The sequence below is a fragment of the Coturnix japonica genome, chromosome 4 (genome assembly GCF_001577835.2).
Source record: "Coturnix japonica isolate 7356 chromosome 4, Coturnix japonica 2.1, whole genome shotgun sequence".
Classification (NCBI taxonomy): Eukaryota; Metazoa; Chordata; class Aves; order Galliformes; family Phasianidae; genus Coturnix; species Coturnix japonica.
In genome coordinates this window covers 35,390,940-35,404,947 of record NC_029519.1, presented here as the reverse complement: position 1 = coordinate 35,404,947, position 14,008 = coordinate 35,390,940, and the positions used below count along the sequence as shown (strand labels likewise).

Sequence of the window (14,008 nt, the reverse complement as noted above, 5' to 3'; positions counted from 1 at the left end):
TCCAGGTTCCAGAATACTTTATTATCACCACCTTAGGTCACTAAGCTTCACAAGCGATATCCATCAAGTTTGATAGCAGTACATATACGCACAGCTGAAGCTAGAAGGTGCAGTGCTTTAATGTACTAACGATTTACATTAAGACACCTGGGTTCAAAGTCGGTTTATGACAGGAACGGAATGGGTTTGTTGGTCTCAGCCTGCTCTCTAGTGGACAACTGTACATTAACCCAGTCGTGAGAAGAATCCGAGGAATTACATCTGTTGGCCAAAACATAAGGTGAAATTCATATTCTCCCAACATCATCATTCAGAATAAAAACAAACCATATTCTAGTGTTTTCTGTGTTATCCTGAAACACTGTAAGATGAGATCTTTCCATCAGCAACTCTTACATAATGTATTTGGTATTCTTGTTATCAGAATTTGAAAGGATGCAGCAGAAAGGGAAACAGTGCAATGGAAGGCAGCAAAGGCAATCAGATGCTTCCATGTTAGGGGAGAATGAAGACACACTGCTATACTCGCACTGAAAGCATATATATGTCAGCAGGTAAAATTCTTGTCTTTACTGACTTTTCTTTCCTTATAGATGACAGAGGAGAAATTGACCAATAATAACAATTAAAAAAAATTTATGTCTTGATATATAATTAACCTACACTTGTTTCTGAAAGATGGGTTTGAAACAAGAGCTAAACATGACTTAAAGAAAGACTAGACTACGGTCTTATATGAATTTTAAAAAAGCAAGGGTTTGATAGTATTGAAACATGTTAGATAGTATTAAAATGTACGAGGGCTATAAACGCTCATGATTCAACACATAAAACACACTTAAAATGCCTAGAGCATGGGAAGAAACTACACCCGCAGATGTTTTATTTCCTTAATGCATCCCATACGGTGGTTATGTTCACTTCAGCGGGCAGGCGGTACAATGCCGGGGTCTTAGATTTGTATAGTCTGTGGCATTTCCTATGCTTCCAGGGTAAATTCCTCAGTGACTCATTTGCAGAAATCAGCTGCGAAAAATTGTCAGGAACTCTGACCCCATTTCCCTTTACATTGCTTAACCTTTTATTAGCCGAGAGAATAAAACTTCATTGATACCTAAGCATTTACAATTACAGTCATATGCCAGATTCAAATGCAAAGTAAGCACTGTCTTAAGAGTCTCTTTTAAACGTGTTTTAATATATAAAAAATGATATAACTAACTTCTAATAGACCAATACATATTATTTATACTATATATTATGTAGTAACACACATATATATATGACGTACTGTATAATAACACCCACAGATTTTTACAAAGTCTTGTGCTTTGTCCTAGTCTACGCTGATCATCCCTTCATTTTTCATCACGTCTACCTCACTTATTTGCAGGAATGTTTGAACACTTCTACATCTTTCGAACTTACATTTCAAATTCAAGATCACTTTAAAATTCAGTTCTTATCCACCACGCGGTTCACCTCACGGGCTGGCTGCTGTTTGCAGCATTGAAATGGCTACATTTCTGGTCTTCATACAGCTTCATTTTAAAAAAAGAGAGAGAAAACAAAAAAAGGGGGCATTCCTTGAATTAATCATATTATTCTGTATCCAAATTTAGACAATCTTCTTCCTTCTTTCTTTTCTTTTTAACAAGAAAACAGCTGTACAAAGAAGTGCAACTCCTCCAGATATATATTTAAAGGGCAATTTATCAACATTCATTAATTTCCATTGTTTTCTCAGTTGCTGATTACAGTATTAGTTATCAAAGCTCTTCTTTCTATGATGTTTTCATAATTATCATTTCTGATTATTCTTATTTCTGATCTTATGATATTTTGTATTTTACTGAGAGGCTGAGCCAGTAAATGCCAGTGTGAAATGGGAACTGTAGCTGCCATTCATAGAAAAGTGTCCTTTCTTCACTTTGTAGTTAAAAAGTGAATTGAAAAAACAAACAGACTGAATCTGAAAGTCCCTCAAATCAGAAGGCAAATGAAGAAATAATCTAACAGGGAATGGAGCTGACTTGTAATTTCTACATAGGTGAGGATGAAAATATGTTGAGTAAATTCTTACTGTAAAATTATTTATATATATATAATATTTATAGAATAGCTTGGCAATTTCCTTGAATTAAAAAAGAAAAATAATAATAATTAGAAATGTTAAATAGGACCTAAATTCGTCAAGCATAATTCAGAGGAATGAAATGGCTAAGACTCATATAACTTCAAAAGAATCTGAATTATGCATTTAAATTCAGACTTGTGGCACAAACCAAGATAATTACCAGAAAAATAGCAGCTTTTGCAGTCAATAACAGACATTATATTGAGTTTGTCTATCTTTTTGAGCTGACAAATGAAAGATGACGGCTGCTGAAATGAGCTGCAGATTATACAAGAACTTCTATGGTCCATAAGAGCTAGTGCTTTTACTTCCAGAGCCTGAAGCCATAAGGAATATTAATACAGCTATTTATATTTAGCTAGTCATAGTGTATCAGGTAGCTAGTAAAGTAGGTTTCCTCATGGAAGCAGTCTTCTATTTCCACTTGGCATCCAACACAGCTTTCTAAAAATGTTTTTCCGCTCTATTCTCCTGATAATTCAGCAGCAGTAGGGCCAAGGAAACCCTGTCAGTAATACCAACTGCTTGCACAGAAATTCTGTTGTACTCATGACCACCTGCTGGCAAACACTAATGCACAGAACAAAAATAAGTAAGATGTGCTATAGCTCAAAATGGATGTGCTGGAAATGGGATATAGCGAGTGCACTGATAAAGGAGTAAGCCACCATAATTGTGGTGCCTCACCGCTAGAGAGCAAATAAATGAAGAGCCGAATATTTAAGCTATGCAAGAATTTAATCTTGATTTGTTATCTTATAAAAAAGCTTCAGAACTTTCATTTTCTACAGAGCAGAGATCCATGCATATTAGAGGAGGAACACACTGTAACCATGACTATATATATTCCAGGGATATAAACCACTGAATGACAGCTCAGGATCAGCCAAAGCTGATCAAAGCCTCAAGAATCTTATCTCCCTAACTTCTGCGAGAGCATGCTGTGACAAGTTTATCTCTTTGATCCCAAATTTAGAATATGTCAGAGTGGCTTAATCCTACATGTTTATTTTCACATTTGACTATATATTTTTTTTTTAAATTAAAGTGGTAGGCAGGACTTAAACGTTCAATTTCCTCACTGGTTGCCATCATTGAGAAAGTGCCATGGCATGGAATAAAAGTTGTAACTTCTGGATCGCAGCTTGCTCTCAGCTCTTCTTTGAAAGATTTCTGAATGAGGTTGCAGAGGTACATGAGTAGTAAAGATACTCAGAAGCCTAAAGAACCAGCGTGGAAAGAATGTGAGAAGAATCACACAGTCTACTCTTATTTTTACACTTCATAATTTTTCAGCGCCATTGATTTTTAAGTTACATTTCAACTTTGTCCTCCAACATGATACAGTTCCATTGTATTGAAAGGCACAGTACACCTGAGAGGAGCAGGCCATCACCCTGTACAACAGGCTTTCCCAATTACCCGATGGGAGGCTGAGTTACCTGAGGTATTCATGGTTCCACTGTGGATGAGAGGAGAGCCCTTTATCTTCCCTCTGCACAATCTCATTATAATTCACCAGAATTGTCAAAATCTACTACTGCAACAAGGCCTTAGAACCGAGCTGTTCCCTTTGCTTCTGCTGATCCTATGTGCACAAGTCTTGTGAAATAGCTGGGTGAGTGAACAGGCACTGTGAAGTGTTCCACTTGTTAGTTTAGCAGGGAATGCAGAGGAATGTAAGTCTACCTAGAGCCTTACTGAGCAAATCATCACCCCGCTGTTATTCTAGACACGATGCCAGACAAGCTGAGCTACTCCCCACTGCCATGGTCCCAAAATGGCAGTAAGCATGCCACAAAAATGCAAATAAGACAACTGTTTGGAAGAAGTTCAATTGGTATGAGACAGAAGTACAAGGCAGCTGGATGGACCATAAATAAGCGTAAAGGGGGCAAAGCAAAGGCAGGTAAGAGCCCAGAGAGTCCTAGAACAGCACGTACACATATGTCCCCAGTTTCATTCCTGTTCCCTGCAGACACAGCTCTGAGGAAGGGAATCCTGCCAGCAAACTCCTCCAGCAACATCTAGACAAGCTTGCAGTCAGGGAACAGTGAGGAGCTTACTCCTGGGCACATCATGTCTCCCTACTGTTTTATTTTAATTCAAAAGAAAGTGACAAAGTAAGAGTGAGGTCGTTAAGCTAAGGGCAGCTCAGTCTCAACTCCTTACAGGGAACCTACCTAAGGATTTGTATTAGAAATACATACTTTCTCTGGAGACTTCAGAAGGGGCCAAAGGGAGCTCATGTGACTAATCAGCAGTGAAGTTGTTAGAAGAAAAAAATATATATATATATATATACCTTTGAAAATGCTGAAGTCGTTTTCAAGGGACAGAACAAGAAAGAGTTACAAAGTCTGTCAGGTTAAATGTGAAAACATAACAAGGTAGACCAAGAAGCATCTGAAGAATAACTAACAAAGGAATCAAAACTAATAATCCTTTCCCACAAAATACATCAGAAGCAGGAAACTTGCCAAAATCTGTAGGACTAGCTAGTTTTCAGGGCATAAAAGAGTACCCAGAGAAGACAAGGGTCATTGCAGAGATGCTAAGTGAACTCTCTGCATTGGTGTTCATTGTGGAAAGAACTGGGAAGTTTCTGAAACCAGAACCCTTCCTGGCAGGGGACCCATCAGAAGATCAGTCTGAAATTGGAATTACTGTAGAAGAGATTATGGAATAAATAGATAAGGTGAAAATCACCAGGATTGTATTGCATTCGCTCCAAATTTCTAAAGGAACTCAAGGACGAAAGAGCTGAATTACTCACAGCAGGGGGTAACCTATTGCTTTAAATTGCCTGGCTTCTGGAAGGAAGCCGATGAGACATCAATTCTTTAAAAAGGTTCCAGAGAAAATGTGGGGAATGGTAGCAGTGTAAGCCCGACATGTGTACTGGGCAAATAACTAGAAAAAATGATAAGGAACAGAATTAGGGGACACCTGGATAGATCTATTTTATTTGGAAAAGGTTTGAATTCTCCAGAGAAAAGCACCAACTTCCAATTCTGCTAAAAGCATTTCAGTGCATTCAGGTGTAACCCAGTAAATACAGTTTTGCCAATACCAGTAAACGGCCAGAGACCCCACAGGGACCTGACAGTGCAGAGGCCCAGGATTTGCCCACTCTGGTCCTGACTGGAGCTGATCTGGACTTTTTTTTCAGTATATGACTATTGTCTAGTGATCAAGTGGCTGTTGGCTAACTGGATTGAGCTTGGCTGTGGATATTTTCATACTGCACAAACCTAACAACCCTGCTCTAACAATAGCCCTCAGGCAAAGGTTTGAAGGAAGCTGTGGAGCAAATTTTGGATTTCAGCAATGAGAAGATTGTAGACTGTAGTGAGAAAATGCAAGCAGACCCCTGAAGAGAGGGGAAAGAAACGTCAGCTATGAAGATGAAACTCCTCCCAGCAGAGACATGGAAGGACAGTGACTCCTAACAGCCCCACTTCTGATGCAGTCTTTTTAAGGAACACAGAAATTGTTGACCCTAGGGCCCTTTAGGACATCCAGAAAGTGAGCAGAGCTCCAAAGAAACCGAGCAGATACTAACCAGTTTATATACAATGATTTTAACTGTTTTGTTAAAGTTTTCTTCCTGTGTTAATGGGATGATTTGTAACAATAGATTATTAAAACATTAATGGGACTAACAGTTCATTCTTATCTCCTCCTTTAAGGCACAATCCCTTCTGCCCATACAAGATTTAATGTAATACAAATCCAGCCTGATGCTATGGCTAGTCCTATAGACTGGAATTAAGGTTTGCTAAACCAGAATGCTTAGAGGGGGTGATGAAATCAATGGTAGAAAAGGGACTCCAAGAAAGTACAGAGGAGGTGTATGGGGTTTCTGAGAAAGAATACTACTTGATGGGTCTTACGCATGCCATGAAGTTCAGGCTAAGCTTAGTGTTAGCCCTCAACAAAGTTCAGGAAACGCAGCTCAAAAGAGAGTCCTTCCTTAATTCGGTGTAGAAGAAAATGTTTAGAAAGTAGAAAGGATTTACCACAGCTAAATTTCATAACAGTATTTTCTTTTGTCTTTTTGATTCACTTGAACTTGAGATCTGGCTGGGCTACAATTAAGGTTTGTTTAAATAAAACGCTGATAGGGGAGTAGGACTCTATGGGAGTGGAGGGCAGGCCTTAAGAAGCTCCACAGGGACAACATTAGGTTAGGGGATTCTGAACCTAGCTAAACAGGGAGGGCATAGAATGGAAACTATTAGCATGGATAAATAGTTAAAAGATAAAAAAAAAAAAAGAGCATGAGGGTAAATGGTGAGTTTTCATAGCGGGGACATTACAAGTGAAGATTCAAAGTTGACTGTCTGAGACATGCTCCTCGGTATATTTATAAATTACTTGGAAATGAGAGTCAATAATGAGATTACTGTGTGCTGGTAATGGAATAGAATTAATCGTTAGAGTGTCAAAGATTTACTGTGAAGAATGGCTTAAGTTCCAGAAACCAGTGAAGTCTCTAGAACAAATTATATCTAATCTTTTAAGAGTTTGAAAGAGTATGCCAATATGTCCACCAGTCCAAGATTATGTAGAGAGAAATGCCAGCTCTGTCTCTTTACTGTTTGGCCTCATAATTACAATGACACCTACTGTGGTACAAGAAGCTTTGGGCTTGAATGGTTTAAGAGAAAAATTGTCATTGTCATTCCAGGGCCAGAAAACCCCACAAAGCAATGGTAGGACATGTCAGCCAATGTGGAAAAAGCATTAAGTCACATAAATGGCTAGAGAACCTAACTCCTAGCCTACAGCTTAACCACCCATTTGTGAAGTTGGTCATAGGGATCAAGTTTATGGCACCACACAATGCACACAGAACACGGTCATATCCCCTCTATATGGTGACTCACAAGAACAGGCCATGCTCTGACTTCATGCAGTCAAAAGGGAAGATGCTCTCATTTTTCTGTTTCTTTATTGTTATTTAAACTCTGTACCAATTAATGAAGCACAAAAAAATGAAATATGAGGTATGTAAGGAAAAAGTGTTGCTATGAGAAGTCTATAATGGTCCTTAACTTGTTCACAGAACTTTCAGTGAAATGAGGAGAATAGCATATGGCAAATGCCTCCAACCAGACCTCTTTTCACCATGAATCCCTGTTGAAGTCACTGGGCTTTTAATGGCGAAGAGTTTTAAAGGAATTCCACTTCTAAATATGTAACAGCCTAATAAGTTGGAACAGGAATTCTTTCTCCATCAAATGTAATGGGTACTTTTTGGATTTAATGAGTTTGTGACATTTTTGCAGGCTCGTATTTCCTGTGTTGTCTTCACACTGCTACAGAGTCACACCCCAGGGTACTTTATGAAACTATAACTGATATAAAATTTCACTGGCAGATTTTTGAATGTGAAATGCATGTTTCTTACGTTTAAAAACTATGTCTTGATGGACTCTGCTTTGTTCTCTGTTAGAATGTAGTTCCTTTCTGTTATGTGAAATCTTTTTTTTTTTTTTGTACTGGGTACCATGCCAAATACATTGCTTTATGTTATATTTCTCAGCAAATATTAAACAATGCTTATTCAGTTATAGCAGGTATCTAAAAATACAAGACAAATATTTCTACACTGGTAAACTGCCCAGACTCTCCATGTAAATAGAAGCTTTATTATTTCAGTGTAAAGATTACCAAAACCTTGTCTAGTGGAAGGTGTCCCTGCCCACAGCAGGGGTGTTGGAACTAGATGAGATTTAAGGTTCCTTCCAATCCAAACCATCCTACGATTCTATGAAAATGGAAATAATGCATAACTAACCTGCACAATATCTTTGAGAAAATCACTGTAAGAGCAGGCCAGGGTGAAGAAGTATATATTATTCCCTTGTATTCCCTGACAACTTTTAATATGGTACCAAGTACACTATTAATGAATAGGGCAAGAAAGTAAAGAAATAATACTCAACTAGATAACAAACTGGCTTGCTTTCAAAGTCAAGGGATGGTTATAAATGCAAAAGGAAGATGACAAATGCAGCATCACAGAGCTTAGTGTTAAGTCCTCATCTTTGTCATTTTAATGAATGGGAAAACTGACAGAGCTGCAAGGTGTACAATTTGATGTGTCAGAAATGCAAGGACCAGCTGGCCATGAACAGAAAGGAAGAAAATACAGTTCAAACTGAATGGGAAAAAGAATGAATACATATATGTCTTAGGCATGATAAATGTGAAATGTATGAAAGTAAGAATAAGGAAGTTAAGAAAATAATAGAGGTTATTCCTAGAATTATGGGCTGTACTGAACCTGTCAAAGATCTGGCAACGTTAGGTACAAAGTTGTAAACATCAGGTAATTAGATAAATTACACATTAAATTATGTTCAAATTGTTTGGTAAGAATGTAGAATGCTGCATAAATACCATTAACCATTCAATACCTGGCAGTAGCTAGAAAGGACAAAAATTCTATACAGAAGATTAAGGCTAAATCCAGTCTCACAGTACAAATAAGTGTGAAAAGACTTGAAAACCAGAATATTAATTAGAATATGTCCCGGGAAGATGAAGATTAACAGCTCAAGTTTACTTGTTAGCTGCCTTTGTGCAATGAACTGGTAACTAAGCCAGCAGACACATTAGTGACGGGCAGAATAGCAAAACAAAATTTTCTCTTCCTGATGTTCTCAGTAAATTGGGAGGTATACAAGTATAGGACAGCACTTGTTGGAAGACTGATGTGATACTTCTGGGAACAAAGAGGGACTTAGGGCACCACATTTGTAAAGTGTGTGTATTAGATCACCAAGTGATGTTCTGCATTGCTATGCTCTCTAACTAACACAGTGTATGTTAAATTTATCACTGCTTCATTTATCCTTGTATTTAAGCTTTTAGGTTAGAGCCTCCCCAGAAGGTGAAAACTCAAAACAAGTGATTAGAAGCAGTTCTGTGGCCATCAGATCCTTGATTTACATAGTCATCTGCCTTTTCAGTTTCCAAATGCAGCCTTTAGGAGAATCAGCTGGACAATATTAAGACAACAAATGCAAGCTGCACTTCAGAACATCTGACCACATTCACTCGTATCAAGATGGCTTATTCTTCTGACAGCAGTAACTCACAAACATGGGCTGAAGCTGATGCAAATGGGCAAGTGATACTTGAAGAGCTCACAGAGGCAGTAAGTCTACAATGACTGACAATACAAAATTATGAGTGGCCAATTCAGTCAGTAATTGGAAACTGTTTGTAGATTCTCACTAATGTTCTTGCATCCTAGCATCTGAGACAAATGTTTGCTCTCAGGCAGTTATCATTGTTGAGATGCAGAAGACAATAACTTCTTTTTCACCTGTGTTACAGAAAAGATGTGTGAAACCTGCAGCTGCCCAGAAGGTCTAACCTGTTATCTTTTGAGATTTCCAGAGTTGGTTCTGGACACAGAAAGCTTATTCTCCACTCTCTATAATACTTTTTCATAGATCTGAGATCTCAGCATTTTGCAGCCTTGAGTCAAGCTAACTGAAAAGCTAGAATATGAGGAAAATTAGGTTATATTTGGACTGAGTTGCTTCTTTGTTATATTCATCAGGAGAACATATATTCATATTAAAAAGTTCTGGAAGGTCTGAGTGTACGGACAGAAGAAAATAACAAATCAGTTCCGACAGAAAGAAAAGACTATCACACGGAATCACCACTTTCATATGCAAGACCAGCTAAACCATAATACAGGCCACTTCTCAACAAAGCAAGACCAAAAGCTGACTGTATGCTTCCACAGTATTCTTAAGGCCAGACACACAGGTTAAATGGGCAAATTTTAAATTGTTAAACAATCACAGACATCGTGCTTACCTCATTTTTGGAAGATTAAAATATTAATATATTAAGTGCAGCATAAAGAATAGAGTAAAATAGAACAGGTCACTTTTTTTCACAGTGAGTTATAAGCTTTGCTATCCAGATCAACACAGTTGACTTCCTACTGATGTCAGATGCACATGGAAAAAATAGTACTGAAAGCAGTGACTGTGGGAGATCCCTTCTCACAGGCTTCTGAGCTGTTGATATTGAGAACGAAATGAACCTTCCTGCTGTCCCATCTGAGTCCCTCTCGCAGCAAGGGGATGAACTAATCTCTGATGGCCTGCTCTGTGGTGCTTTTCATACATTTTCTATGTTAGTATGGAGAATCTTAGTGGTTTTCTTCTATCCTTCTCTTGAATCAGCCTATGGCTACTCTTGCTTAACTCTGAACCTCTCTCAGATATTCTCATCATCTCACTGGGCGACTGCAGTATAAAGGCACTGACAAGCACTCTGATGAATCTTACATCTGTGCTTCATATCTAATATTTTCATACAGAATTTTTCCTCAAAGACATTCAAATATTCACCTTTGGTAGATTTCCAGATTTTCTATCCACATATTAAGATGCAAATTACTCTCCTTCTCCCTCCTTAGAGCAATCTGCTAATGCTTCTTTTCATAATATTTTCAGTTTTTAACTTCTGAATGCTCAGTTTTGCAATACTAATGACCTTTTTTTTTGGTAGAAATGCAAAATAGAGTAATCTGCTGTTAGCACCACTGGCATCAGTGGTATTATTCCCGCTCTTTGCGAGTACAATGATGAATAGAAATGGGCCCAATGCACACAAGAATAGTTTCTTGGGATCCTCTTCTGGACAATCTTCCATTTAATTGTTTCTTTTACAAAGCTTTCAAGACATCCAGAATTTTCTTTATAAGTCTTTCCTCTATGTTGGAAGAAATACAATAATGTTTTTAATAGGTACGTAATGAATGAAGCTATGAAAATGAAATGAGGGCAGAAACAGAAAAGGAAGCAATCTTACTCCTGTAGAAAAGAAGATGTATTGCAAGTTTGCTTGCATTATGTTACTACATGGAAAAGAATTAGTATATCAAATGTTCTCATTTGGTATATTATCTAGCTTCTGGTAGTTCATTTATAACTAGATGGTCATCAGCTCTGACCTATCGAGTGACCTTTACATAGCATTTTATATTCTCTGCTTTTATGAACAATCTGTTTCATCCTCTAAAATCATAATTGACAAAAAATGATGTTTCATCCATGATGTTTGTAATAAAAATAATATAGCTGCAGGCATCAACTGACAGCATTATTTTCTGAGCACACGGGAAGCATAAATCTTGTGAGACAATCAACTGCTAAATCAATTAAAAAATAGAGGCACTCGAGTTAGCTTTAACTGCTCATTATCATAAGAAATTCAAACACTCGGTGTAGCTGCCTAAGGCATCAACTAACCAAACCTGCAATGAAGTTCCGACAGTTTAAAAGTTGGGAAAAGTTGCATAAAATTGAAGCTAAAGTATTTGAGTACATCCTATCTGGGAAGGTGTTTATTAGAGCACAGGATGCCATCTAGATGTGGCTACACCCAACCACTGTTAGTTAGCCTCCTCAGGTTCTTAATTCCGCTGAAGTGACTTCCCTTAGGAAACAAACAAACAAACCAAACACAAATGCATAGGAAGAATTAGCTGATGCACATAGAGCATTACCAAATCCCTATGAAATCTGCTGCCTGTTAGAATCATAGAATTACCCAGGTTGGAAAAGACCTTGAAGATCATTGAGTCCAACCGCAGCCTAACCATAGTACCCTAACTCTAAAAACCTTCTGCTAAATCTAGCATTAGTGAAGGAATTTTTCCAGGTATTACTGCAAATCACAATATTCCCTTTAGATTATCACTGACAGAATTTTAAAATATTTACATTATTTATCACTTCCTGCACCTCCTCATCTAAACGAGAGCTGTAATCAATAAATCATCAATACTTCACTTTTTCTTTCATTCCGCAGGATGTAAATTATGTAGCTGTACATTGTTCCTATGTATGTGTGTAATGCCCAGCTTTTCCTAACTCATCAGAAACAAATTTACTTCTAATCAATAAGGGTGCACCTACCACAGGAGCCGTAACTACTTTTATATAATGAGGAATGAATTTAAACAGCATGGGATAAAATGGCAGCAGTTGTTTATGCATTTCAGCTCTGCGACCTTACAGCTTCTGAGTGAAGAAGTACAGAACTGTATCCACTGCTTAGGCAATATTTTTACTTTAATTTTATTCTGATTTTGTGCTTTTAACTCTTTCGGTCTTTCATGAGAATCAAGAACGTTCAATACCTCATATTCCATTTTACAGTAGACAAAGAATAGAATAGAATAGAATAGAATAGAATAGAATAGAATAGAATAGAATAGGACAGATGTAAGTTAAATCTCTCCAGTTCTGCAGAAGTTTTAAAAGGACTGACTGTAGAACGCATTGCTACCACAAAATAATTTCCCCTTCCTTTTTAATTTTTGGCTATTACTATTGAATGGTAAAACTTCATAAAAAAAACAACCTCTCTCTTTTTTATTTTTTTAATAAAATACTTCCTTCGGGAAAGATGAGATAGATAATGAGGCAACAGTAAATGCTGAAGATACAGCTGGCACGCTTCCCGAAATGGAAGTCACATTGGGTTTGAAGTAGTCCTTAGAATGGCTTTTTTGAGTACTGCTATACTTCACCCACAGACTTGAATGGAATTTCGGTTTACTTAGGAAATTAATTAACTTTATTTCAAACCATAGGGGAAAAAAAAAAAACCAACACATTTAAAACTTCTTACCATTACCCTCAAACTTGTTTTAAAGGTGTCTTTTGATAAGAAAAAACAGCCCATTAATCTGAATGACAATTCTTACTGCTCTGAAAATGAATCCACTTAAAAAGTCTGGGAGTTCTTATGGGAAAGTTTAAAACTATTATATTTCAAATTAAATTTGAAGATATTGCATATTGAGATGCTTTTATTTTTCTCCCATCACTTTTAATTACTCGTAAATTTGCATGAAAATAGGATCTTTATTTCTTGAAAGATCATCTGCTCCTGCTGCTTTTTCTTCATTGAAGATGCCACTTGCAAAGGGTTAGATCTTCAGGTAAGGTAGAAGCAAGAGCAGATGGGCTCAGAAGAAAGAAAAATTTTATGCACATATTATTTTTAATATTAAAACAAAAAATGAGGACAACGAGTGAAAATATATGCTCTGAAACCAACATTCCCGTATTTTTCCAGGAGATACAGCTGCCTCTCCAAACAAAAGTTATTCTAAACTTTAAAACTGAATATAGAATATGAAAATACAAGGTAAAACTCTAAAGATTCACTAGATCACTGGTCACTCAGAAAGGTGCCCTAGTTTGATACTCATGGTGAAATTCTTTACTGCACCATAAGGAAACACAAGGAGCATGAGGTCTGGTTCCTTTATGCCCTCAAAATAATACTTACCCTTTACTAAAGGAAAAATTTCTCATTCTTGATGGTTGTTTCTAAAACACGTGGCTGACTCCTGTCTAAACAGAGGCATTTGTTTTGCAAAAAATCAACCAGTCAAATGCTTATGCATTAGTGTGAACAAACCATAAGTAGTCAACTGAAAGACCACCAAGTGTGAACAAGTCTTTAGGTAGCTCTGCATAGTTCCATAACAAATGTTTAGGTTAAGTATGAGAATTGTTGCAACTGTGTGCAGCCTCTCAGGGAAGCATCCTAAAGTCCATCACGCTCTGAGCACGAAACTGGTGATGAGAGCAAATAAGCTGTAATCGATTGGGTGTTCCAAAACTATATGCAAAAATCTGGCTGCTTAAGTAAGGTTTTGGAATGACAAAATGGCACTGATGTTTTCAACAGTCTGATTGCTGAGCCATGTAGGGTAAACTGGAGGCAGTACTGCCTCTCTGCTGAAAGGGGGCACTACTTGATCCTGGAAAGGGAAGGGAAGGGAAGGGAAGGGAAGGGAAGGGAAGGGAA

General features: G+C 37.4%; 1 long non-coding RNA gene across 2 annotated transcripts in view; it reads right to left on the bottom strand.

The window, feature by feature from the left end:
* LOC107313291 overlaps nucleotides 1-14,008 on the bottom strand; it is a 23,944-nt gene continuing 9,936 nt past the window's right edge. Inside the window, exons 4-5 of one of the 2 annotated variants that reach the window (XR_001554903.1) lie at nucleotides 1,429-1,541; nucleotides 1-261 (exon numbers count right to left, since the gene is read on the bottom strand). This is a non-coding gene — a long non-coding RNA (uncharacterized LOC107313291). The remainder of the gene's footprint in view (nucleotides 262-1,428; nucleotides 1,542-14,008) is intronic. The other variant, XR_001554904.2, reaches the window with a different exon arrangement.